Here is an 11,414-nt window from a genome sequence, read left to right as displayed (position 1 = left end):
AGGTCATGCCCACCACAAATCAGCCCCTTCTTCAGTTTGCAGAATCATAAATTTGAAAATAGCAAGCTACCTGTAGATCACAAATAAGCCCTATCTAAACTTTGATAGGAGACTTTTACAATAAAAATATAGAATACATACTTGATTTAATTGTGAAACAAGTTATATTTACTGATATTAATTACCCTGTTGGCTCGGATGGGAGTGTGCGAGGTGTCTTACTGCAGGAGGAAACCCAGAGTACCCAGAGAAAACCCATGTGATCAGGAAGGGGGCTTAATTTATAGATATATTTTGGCAAATGTAGGCTTCAGTGCTGTATGGAACAGCATCGTCCAAAGAGAAAATTTATAAAATTAAAAACAAAAACTGAATGCCACAGCTTTTCACTTTTATCTGCTGAAATCTTTCTGCATGAAGCTTATAAGTTATGATCATATCTTCTTTGGTCTCCAGATGAGGCTGTTATAAGTCAGTGTCACCATGTAAGCAAAATCTGTTTCCCTTCCCCAAAAAAGTTTCTGACCCTATTCGGTTCATATCCATTCAGTACTTCATGACATGTAGCGATTTAACTTATTTTCACATTTCCCCTATTGGGCCCCGCCCCTCTGGCCCCAGTGTGTCCAGATTCACCATTTATGCAAAATCTTTCGATTTGATGGATTTGCTTTTAAATCTCCTATGGGGGTCAGAGTAGCTATGCAAAAGCCCAAAGGTACATATATTATAATAAAAAAAATAGAAACAAACTTTTGTCTACAGTTACAGTAACCCGACCCCGGGGGACGAGGATTTGAACCAATAATTCTGTGTGGTTTAGTTGAAGGCAGGTTTTTTTCTTCTTTTTTTCCCCCGCATCCTGTTAGTGGCCCGTACTGCATCCCGACATATCCCGAGAACCCCCACGACAGATCTTTCTTCATCTCATCTGATTCTGCTGGTCATCAAACGTCACGTTTAACCATTTTTCCAATAAAATTGTACGAACTAATTAAATATTTCGCGAAAACCTCAATAGATAAAAACGATATAAACCTGAAACTATTTATTACCGTAAAATATTGAACAGTCTGAGTATATTTTACATCATAGGCAGGTTGGGATTTATCTTACTAAAAGTGTGTTTCATATTCCATGTACATTTTGAGCATCAGCATTCAATACTGAAATTAATTCAATTTGAATAATTTGATGTATCTGTTTCAAGAAATTGATTATCATTTATTTCTGGGATAACATAAATCTAAGAGAGAATGAATCGGCAGATATTTAACAATGAAATTGTGAAAAGCAAGATTTCAACCAACTCCTCCGAAATGTCTCATCAAAGATCTGGGATTACACAGGAATCTTTCCTGGAACGAAAACTAGGGAAAAAACAGACGAATTGTTGGGGAAATGCAGGATTTCAACAGCAGCTTAAAATATGTTATTGCCAAAAATATGATTTCAAAGGAAATTTCTATCAATGCTGGAAATGTCAGTCTCTGTAAAGTTTTTAAAAAGTGTTTTCCGTGAATCAAACCTTCCGAATAAATAAATAATAAAAGAGCATGAGAAATCTGACGATGTAAATGCTGATGTTGAATTCTCTGTTACTGTTAATACATATTTATCGGTCATCCCATTGTCGATAGTGCCGTTTCCATTCTTGCATACACGTACAAAACCTATCAATCATATTAAAGCCTGTCTAAACCGACGCCCTGTTCACAATGGATTGTACACCAGCTCGTTGTCGGATTAGAAAAAAAAACAGTTTACGGAGTTGAGTTTGAATGACAGAAGTGATCAAATCTTGTTTGGGAGTTACTTCCCTTACATTAGTTGGCATGCAGACAGGATATTATTATGTACACTTTTTGTGTAACATGTGCGGTTGAGTAATTAATTAGCGGTTGAGAAATGTTGTGCAAAATTCTCAAAAGGTCAGACATGATCTTGAATTTAATGTGTTTCTGTGGGCGTTTTGCTTTGGAATTTATACATTTGCATAACCTGAAAGAAACAGTTTTACATGCACGTGCAAGTATTCTTTCTCAACAGTTTTTCTCTCTCGGTTTTTTCGTATATCGTTTGGTAAACACAGACGACCAATTCATATAAAAAATACCACAGTTATATAGCACAGTTTTCAGAATTTTGACAACAGTGTTAATTGATTATATATCACAGATGTTGTGACAGTTTTGCGTGAAGTTTATTGCGGCTGAATAATATAATTAGTAACAGTAAAGAAGTAGTTTTTTTTTTGTTTTTTTGTTTTTTTGTTTTGTTTTTTTTGTTTGCGGTTATCAGATAATCACCAACTAGCACTTTCAAGTTGCATCAACCGCAACATAAAGGTTTCACACTAAATTAAGTCTATTTTATGAAATAAAAAAACAACTTGAAAATGAACTGACGGCAACCACATGTAACATGCCGCTAAACGGATTTGTTATTTTACCCTCGTTTAAAGTTTCTACTTAGGTATCACACTGTCACAGTGCTTGCGGCGAATTTTTACATTAAATTTTCTTAAATTTTATCAAAATTAAAATCCCTCACCCACGTAGTTCTGCAGGGAAAACGATTCCTTTACTGTCAACAGGAGTTATTTTGTGAAGCTTCGTGTTTGAGTTTATTGAAAAGAAAGTACTATATATGAACTATGTATGAATTGGCTTACTTAACATATCAGTTTGTATAAGAATGCTCGTCCTCGACACTCCATGGGTAACGTTCAATTTTGCTTATTGCACACAGAGTATCGAGGATGGAGTGTACCTCGAACTAGGTCGTGTTTCAAGTTGGCATGGTGAAGGTCACATTTATGATAGTGTATAGGTATAGGGAACATCCTTGACATCTTTCTATTATATTTTTCTTTCAGTTATATTACATGTACTCATAAAAATTAAGTAGCTTGAGTGATGTATCATAATATACTTTAGTATGGACAGCAAGATATACCTGTATTTATCGGGCAATAAGCGTTTGCCTGGAAATAAGCCAACCCATTTGCAGTTCAGTGAAAATGACAACTAATCTCAACCTTATTGGCACATAGCATTTTAGTATTGCCCCTCTGGGATCATTGCATGGCATTTGCGCCACAGGGCCCCTGTGATTTGCGCTATGCATGCTGGACTTGACACGCGAGGTGATTTGGATCGTTCGATGCCCCAATAAAAACATGTGACAACATTTATATATTTTCGACATCCAGTGAAATGAGTTCATTCCACTTTTTATGGCTGTGATGGTTGCAAGATGATATGAAGGTTTATTTATCCAAAGGTATCATATTTCCCGAGGAATTACCTGAAAGAAATACACATATGCCACCTAGCTTGGGATAGAAAACCTGTGTATAACTCAGCAACCAGGGTCATAAATTGTTTATTAAACCGAAAAACAATAAAAATTGACGATACTAAAAGATAGGTTCGATACATAAGTTATAACTTTTATTTAAAGTCGATCGATAGCATTCGAGGTACAGGTATTATAACAAGTTTACTTAAGGTGGATCATGACACTTGTACTCCCCATATTACGTCATCATAAATATTTAATATCATCAAATATAGTAACAAAATCATAAAAGAGTATATAATTATATAAATGCCAACTAGTTAATATCAATAAATGGCTGGTGCTGATCAGTAATTGGTCAAAAACTTTTTTATGGCATTTGAGAAAAGTTGACTAGCCGACGAACGTTTGGTCTGAATGGCAACGCACGTGCACAGGTAACCGGGTCGTCTGTGTCGAGACACACTTATCCAAGGTGTTAGCCACACGCTAACCTATGTCTGGTTAACTTACACATCTTTTTTGTGCGTGTAATGTAAAACTAAAGAATATAATAATACAATTGTATTAGTGAGTATCTATGTCGTGCCAGGCATTGTAAAAAAATGTGAAAAAGCTCAAATTAGACAGTTTTTATGATTTAACATGAATATAAAAAAACATTTTTATTATGAAAATTATCAATACATCACCAGTTTGATCATTTGAACAAAAAAAGGCTGACACGACATAGACAAACACTAATACAATGATATTATTGTAACTGTTTCACAAAAAATATTTTAGATGACCCCTCTGAATTTATAAGCCAGGTCATTTTATATAATCCAAATAATTTTGTATTGAAAGTTCTGTTTTTAATATTTCTGTAACTATCTCTTAACAAATATACCACATTAAAACATTGGTGGAGGGATTCATCATTGACTACTAACTGTTTGGTTATTTTTCAAATCTTACTTGGCACAAGTATTCTGAAGCACCTTAAGAAACTCTCAGAAACAGTTGACCAGTACATTTGTGATATTTTTGTGCTCGGAGTATTCCGTTCAGCATTATTTTATCTGACTGCTCCTTCGACGTTTGTGTTTCTGTTCGTCTGCAATCTTGAACAACCAAAATGGAACAAACTCCAGTCAGAATATGTGGGTAACCATGGAGGCACGTGCCCACAGGTGCCAATAAAAGGGAATTACCGACATTACATGACAGGTAATGTTAAGGTCGATATTTCACTCGCGGCCCCTGTGCACGTGCCCAATAGTAATATTTGAAGTTTTATGGCATATCGTATCGTCCAGCCGTCTTCGATTTGTACGTGAACAATTTATTCTAACCTCTTCTTCCACCGCTAATTTGGATTTAACCTGATATAAGTGGGCGCACTTTTGGTGGTGAGGATTCAAAATTGTAAATATGGTGGGACTGACCAACCAGGGAGCTGAGAGGTGAGGCCAAAATTGGGCAATTTGGCTATCTTAATATTAACGACTTCTTCAAAATTATGCACCGAATACCAGTAATATTTGTGCGGAAAGATAAACATTTGCAAAAATTCCATCCATATCACAGATAATAAAGTCAACATACGATGTTTGCTCTAACGGCAGCTTTTGACCTTTGAAAATCCAAATTACACGCAAGGAAAATTGAAATGAAACCGCAAAATCACGTTAGAATATCACGTGACATAAGTTGGTGGTACACGATAGTCCAAGATAGAGTCAATGGTCAATTCGAGGGGGGAAAGCAGAGAAAACGCAGGTAAAATACAACATCTCAAATCTAGAGATAGCCATGTCTTCCGGACACTGTTTCTGTATCTTTTGATTTTTGAATTACTATACAACTCCCCTTCATTTTCCCAAATACTTCTACAAACTTCAGCTATTGCCGATATTTTCATGCGATTTTTTGTATTTCCCACGACAAAAACTTGCTTTGACACCAAGTACTGCCTGAATAAGTTAGAGTACATATTCAAACTTGTTCAATAGTCACCAAATGATAAGACATAAATTGTAAAAATAGACTTAAAATACAATTTATCTTGATTTTTCTCAAATGATGAAGTTTCACGTACATGTTGTGTGAAAATGACGAGTAATCACGAACTTGCAAATTAATTACGGAATATGGCACATATCGAAGTCTTAGAAATTTCTTTGATTCCCTCAAGGTGTTTGGTATACCTTGACAAGAAGCCCATGGGCCATAACGATCACTTGAGTTTTGAAATATTTCTGTCAATTTGACTCTTTTTGACCCCGCCCATCAGCCCTGGGGAGTCAGTCGGGGCCAACATTTGCGAACCATTAAAGTGCCTTCCTAAACTGCTAATTCTAACCAAGTTAGAGTTAATTCCAAAAGAAATCCAACAAATGATAGTCGAAAATGTGGTTACCCTAAATAGAAAAGTTTACCCCCTCCTCTGGGACAAATGGGAGACACCAGGTCATGAAATTCACAATTGTGGTAAAGCACCTTTAAGATCCTTCCATCTATGAAGAGTATTTGATTCTACATTATTTTGGCCTCGAGAAGGAGATTTTTGAAATTTCAGTTAATTAGACCTTTTTTAAGATAAGATAAATAATATAAGATCAGTTTATTCTGATTCAGGATTACATAAAGTCCTCTATACCAGACTCACAACAGATAGATAATAAATTAATATATTAGATACTTTATCTGGTTGCATGTATATTGTTATCTATGTTCTGATTGTAGCTTTATAAACGAAATAAAATTCTTGATTTTTCAAGTAGTTGTCAAACTTATTTTTAAAAGAATTAATATTTATTGCTTACACTACATGTTCTGGCAGTTCATTCCAAATCATTACTGTTCTGATCGAAAAATAGTTTTTTTCTTAGCATCATTGTTGCTCGTTTAGCGAATATTCTTTTTGTGTGTCCTCTACAGCGGTGGCGATCGGATGCATCTTTCTAAAGTGATATGGCAGTAAAACATTCCTCATAAATCTGACTTGTTATTTCGTATAGTTTTATCATATCTCCTCTAGTCCTCCTAAAGGCCAGAGTTGGTAGCTTTAGTTTCTCCAGCCTCTGACTCAAGGTCAGGTTCTTCATTCCTGGTAGACACTTTGTCGTTCTCTGAACACCCTCTATTTTATCAGATTGTTTTTGTAGGTGTGGTGTCCTCACAGAACTAGCATAGTCGAGCTGCGATCTTACTAAACATTTAAAAATTGGAATGAAGGACTTTATGTTCACGAACTGAAATGTTCTTCTAAGAAATGCAAATATAGATTTTGCTTTTTAAATTTTCTGAAATATGCTCATCAAATGTAAGATATGAGTCGATAATTACACCGATGTCTTTTTCTTGGTTTGACCTCTGAACACTTTTTTCCGTTAACTAAACTGTCTTATTTGCTTTCTATTATTCTAAATAGTTTTGTATCGTCTGCAAATAAGTACACATCAGAGTTAACCGCCCCTGGTTGGTCATTTACGTAAATTACAAACATCAGAGGTCATAATACTGAGCCTTGTGGGATTCCTGATGTAACGTTGAACTATTCGGAATCTGCACCATTTACAGTTACGTTTTGTTGTCGGCCTATCAAGAATGATGATATCCAAGGAAACATTTGGCTTAAAAAGATATATGAACATAATTTATTGATGAGTCTGTTGTGTGGAACCGTATCAAAGGCTTTTTGGTAGTCCATGTAAATACAATCTATGAGTTGTCCTTTTAATTATCCAAAGCAGGGTTCATACGAATTATGTCAAACAAAATTCAAGGCTTTTTCAATGTCTTAATTAAATATCCAAGCCCTATTTTACCCGTGATCTAAGTCAGCTTGTGAGGGAACAAGAGAACAAAAAAGCAACATATAACTGTCCACTTGATCAAAATACAACTTGACTTGGTAATTATTCGTATCAAACATTTATTAAAACAGTAACGTCTGTAGGGAAGGCAGTAAAGACAAAGTTGAATCCAAATGATCAGTGGCCAGTGTTTCATTTATCCTAATATTCAAGGATTTTTCAAGGCTGTAGACCCATTTTTAAGGCTTTTCAAGGCCCAGAATGAAATTCAAGGCTTTTCAAGACCCAAGGTGAAAATCAAGGATTTCACAAGGTCCGTGCTAACCATGCAACGCTTCTGTCCATTTATCCAATTCTTCTAATAGCTGTAGACATGTTGATCTCCCTGATATAAAACCGTATTGCTTGTCCGAGAAGTATTTGTTATTCCTCATGAATTTAGCTATATGTTCCCGTCCTAAAGACTCCAGAACTTTACATACCACAGACGTAAGGCTAACTGGCCTGTAGTTACCTGCTGCACTTTTACCTCCCTTCATAAGATAACAGAGACTCGAGCCTTCCAATCGTCTGGTAGTGTTCCTGTTGAAAGTGATTGGTTGAATATGCAGCAGTGTTTATGAGAAACATTGGATGGAGTTCGTCCAATCCAGATGACTTTCATGGTTTCAGGCTAGTAAGCAATTTAAACACCATATCGACGTTGACTTTAAGCATTGGCATTTCCTCGATTATCTCCTCTTGTTTTCGTTGAGGTGTTTCCCCTGTCTCTTCCTTCACAAACACGCTACCGAAAAACTTTGAGGGTACATTAGCTTTTCCTGTATCTGAGGAGTATTTTGGTGAGTCTTTATCTTTTGGATTTGAATGAAGGTCTCCGATGTCTGACTTTGATGTTGATTTAGATTTTATAAAATTCCTAACGGATTTAGGGTCAGTTTTGGCTTTAACTGCAATGCTGTGTTCGTACCTTTTTCCTTGTTTTACGAGTTATTTTTCTTACTTTGTTTCTCGCCTTATTATATTGATTTCTTACTTCCATGTATGTGCTTCTTGAAGCTTTTCTAAACAAATGAGTGTTTCTTTTTAATGACGTCCAACCTTACCTGGTCTGCTAGAAAGCTGTGCCTGTTGTTCCTACAAACAGTGCTTATATTTGTCGGTATATATTTATCTTCTATTTCCTTTACTGTTCTTCTAAATGTGTTTTCATTGACGCTAAATGAATTGATCATCTTTTACATTTCATTTCGTTTTTGGCCCCGCCCATCAGCCCCGAGGGTCAGTCAACTATGACAAATATGTGCATAAATCAAACTGTCGAACTTTTCGAACTCATGCGAGATCTTGTTAATATTTGGCTGCACACAAAGGTCCATTAAATTTGGTTGATATTTGCTCCAGTTATCGTGTTCACAAATTTCAATAATAATATTATTACAAAGGGCAATAACTCTGTAAGTTACATTTGAATAATTTCCATTTTCGAACTCGTCTGAGATCGTGTCGATATATAATATGTATGGCTTCATACAAGTTCCATTGAATTTGGTTGATAATTTACTCCAGTTATCGTGTTCACATGTACATGTCGTACTGATATAAGACTGCATACCAAGTTTCATATATCTCAGTTAACTTTTACCCAAGTTATTGTGTTCACAAGGAAAACTTAATGCACGACGAACGACGACGAACAGAATGCTATCGCAATAAGTCACCTATGGTCAGATGACCTAACAAGATTGTCCAGAAATTCTGTCAGACAAAGAGGCTATAAAGAAACAAAAAATACAATCGACTTTCTTTCTTTCGATGCCTTATCTGAACTATTTTCAAAATATTTCCCTCTACCTCACAGCCCTGCGCCAAAAGCCTACACCGTCAGTGGCAAAAAAGAACAAATATACACATACTAACCATTGACTAATGTCAAACGTTTTAAGTATACCACTCCAACACTTTATCGCTGACCTGGTTGATTTGACTAAATGTTAATAATGTTCATGTTCAATTCATTAAGAGTTAATTGTTGATGTCTAACAATACTATATATAGTATGGGGCGAGGATCTCAACTGCTTTTAAGATATATCCTAGAAATGAAGTCCAGACTTAACATGTTTATGCATAAAGAATCTTAAGTCCTTTAGGGTGGGGAAAGATCCCTGGGCCTATTTTTACATCAGGATTGTGTTTATTCCTTGATGACCGGCAATGCTGCATATGGTTATTGGGTGGGAATCTAAACGGTTTCAAAGATATAACAAAGTCTTCAGGGGTGAGGAAAGACCCAAGGGCCTATTCATATTTACTTTTGATACCCCAATGATGATATGCTATGATAATTAGTGGATGCAGATAATAAGCCTCTTTATCCATATCCCTATTATTGGATTAAAATGTTAGTGTCTCTTCCGGATATTGTGTTATAACCCGCCAAAAGGTTGTATTATAGTTCAAGGTCCTTCCAGTGGTTATCAAGGTTGATTTCAAAGCCGTTTATCGTTGTAGAAACAACAACACGTTAGGGAAGACTGTTCCAGATGTCCACGATTCTAAAGCTGAATGAATGTTTTCTGACCTCGCGCTTGCAGTATTTCTTCTTAATATTCAATGTATGTCCTCTTGTTCGGTTTGATTCATCAATTTCAAAAATTCCATTTGTCACCCTGTGGTCGTGTCCCTTGTATGTAATTTTAAATACATTTATGATGTCCCCTGAATCTCGCTGATAGGCCAACGTTGAGAGTCCAAACTTTTTTAGTCTATCGCTGTATGGTAACTCATTTACTCCTGGAATTAACTTATTCACTCTTCTTTGCATATTTTCCAACATTTCGATATCTTTTATTTTATAGGGGCACCATACAATAGCGCCGCATTCGATATGTGGTCTAACTAACCCCTTGAATAAATTCTTAAATGTTGTCTGATCTCAGTACACGAACGATCTGCGAATAAGCCCAAGTATACTTTTCGCTTTATTTACTGCTTGTTGAATGTGAGCGGCGAAAGTAAGATCTCCGTCTACCAGCATACCGATGTCTTTTCCTTGTGTTATATTTTTTTCATGTAAATCTTCTCCTCACCAGATCCTTCCATGAAGTACTAAATAACTCCTCGTGTTTTTGCCATTGACTGAAAGTACTTTGCATTTTTGTGGATGTAACTTTAACAGCCATAAATCAGACCAAGGTTTTAGTATATTTAGATCTTTTAGAAATAATTCCTTATCATTTTCACATTTGATATTACTGTATATCGTCCGCAAATAAAAATGTTGTAGATGTTGTGTGCTCTGGTAAATCATTTATATGAATAACAAACAATATTGGGCCTAAAACACTTCCTTGTAGTATTCCTCTGGTTATATATATTTCTACCCTGATCAGGATGGAACTCCAACTGCATTCCTTACTTGCTGCCTTGTTCGGGATCACGTACACTTCTACCAACTTTGTAAAACAGTCAGAAACGACCAACACATAACGATTTCCTGTGTCAGTTGCAGGTAACGGACCCAAAATATCATCAGCCACAATTTCCATTGGTTCCCCGCTCAGATACAGGCTCATAGCAGCACAAATGGGACATTTTGCGACGTCATTTTCCTGACGGTCTTTTTGTATCCTAAATGAACTGCAGTTTTCGCGTCATGCAACTCCCAAAGAATTGCTTTACGGAGTGATTTTGGGACAATAAAGATATTCTTGTGTAAAAGTTCAAAGGAGTCACGGCACCAATGTAAATGTTCTGGCTCCTAAGACCAGTGTATCCTCGTATAGTGATTTTTAGTTCGTCAACTCTGTGGTTCTGTCTCGACTTTAATGGCTGGCTACAGATCAATGAAATGGCAACCCAGTTTATAAAGTTCAACATTTTATCATATGAAGAATGTAGAAGTGATGAAACATGATGAGTGAATATTTACACAATGCTCACGTAACCTAACCGTGCGTCCGGCCAATATCTCGTATGAAAAATATCCACCCCTGTCCCTCCCTGGGGATAAATGTACACAAAAATACAACGACTATAACATGCCTACAACGGGAAATGACCACCAGAAATAACAACGGAATTACTGACTATATCATGCCTATAATTGAGAGAAAAATACCACCCAACCCTGGATAATTTAGAGGTCTAAGTCCGAAATATACTACATACCTGACTCTATGAAAGAGAAAGACGAGCCAGCCAGCAACATGTAAGCCTCTGCCAGACTGTCGTATTATACTAAAATTCCCAGCTATATAGCTAAATTTAATTGTATGCCTCGAAATACACGTACAGTTTGTCCTAA

The sequence above is a fragment of the Pecten maximus genome, chromosome 6 (genome assembly GCF_902652985.1).
Source record: "Pecten maximus chromosome 6, xPecMax1.1, whole genome shotgun sequence".
Classification (NCBI taxonomy): Eukaryota; Metazoa; Mollusca; class Bivalvia; order Pectinida; family Pectinidae; genus Pecten; species Pecten maximus.
The sequence above is the reverse complement of the archived record's forward strand: the minus strand, read 5'-3'. Positions refer to the sequence as shown.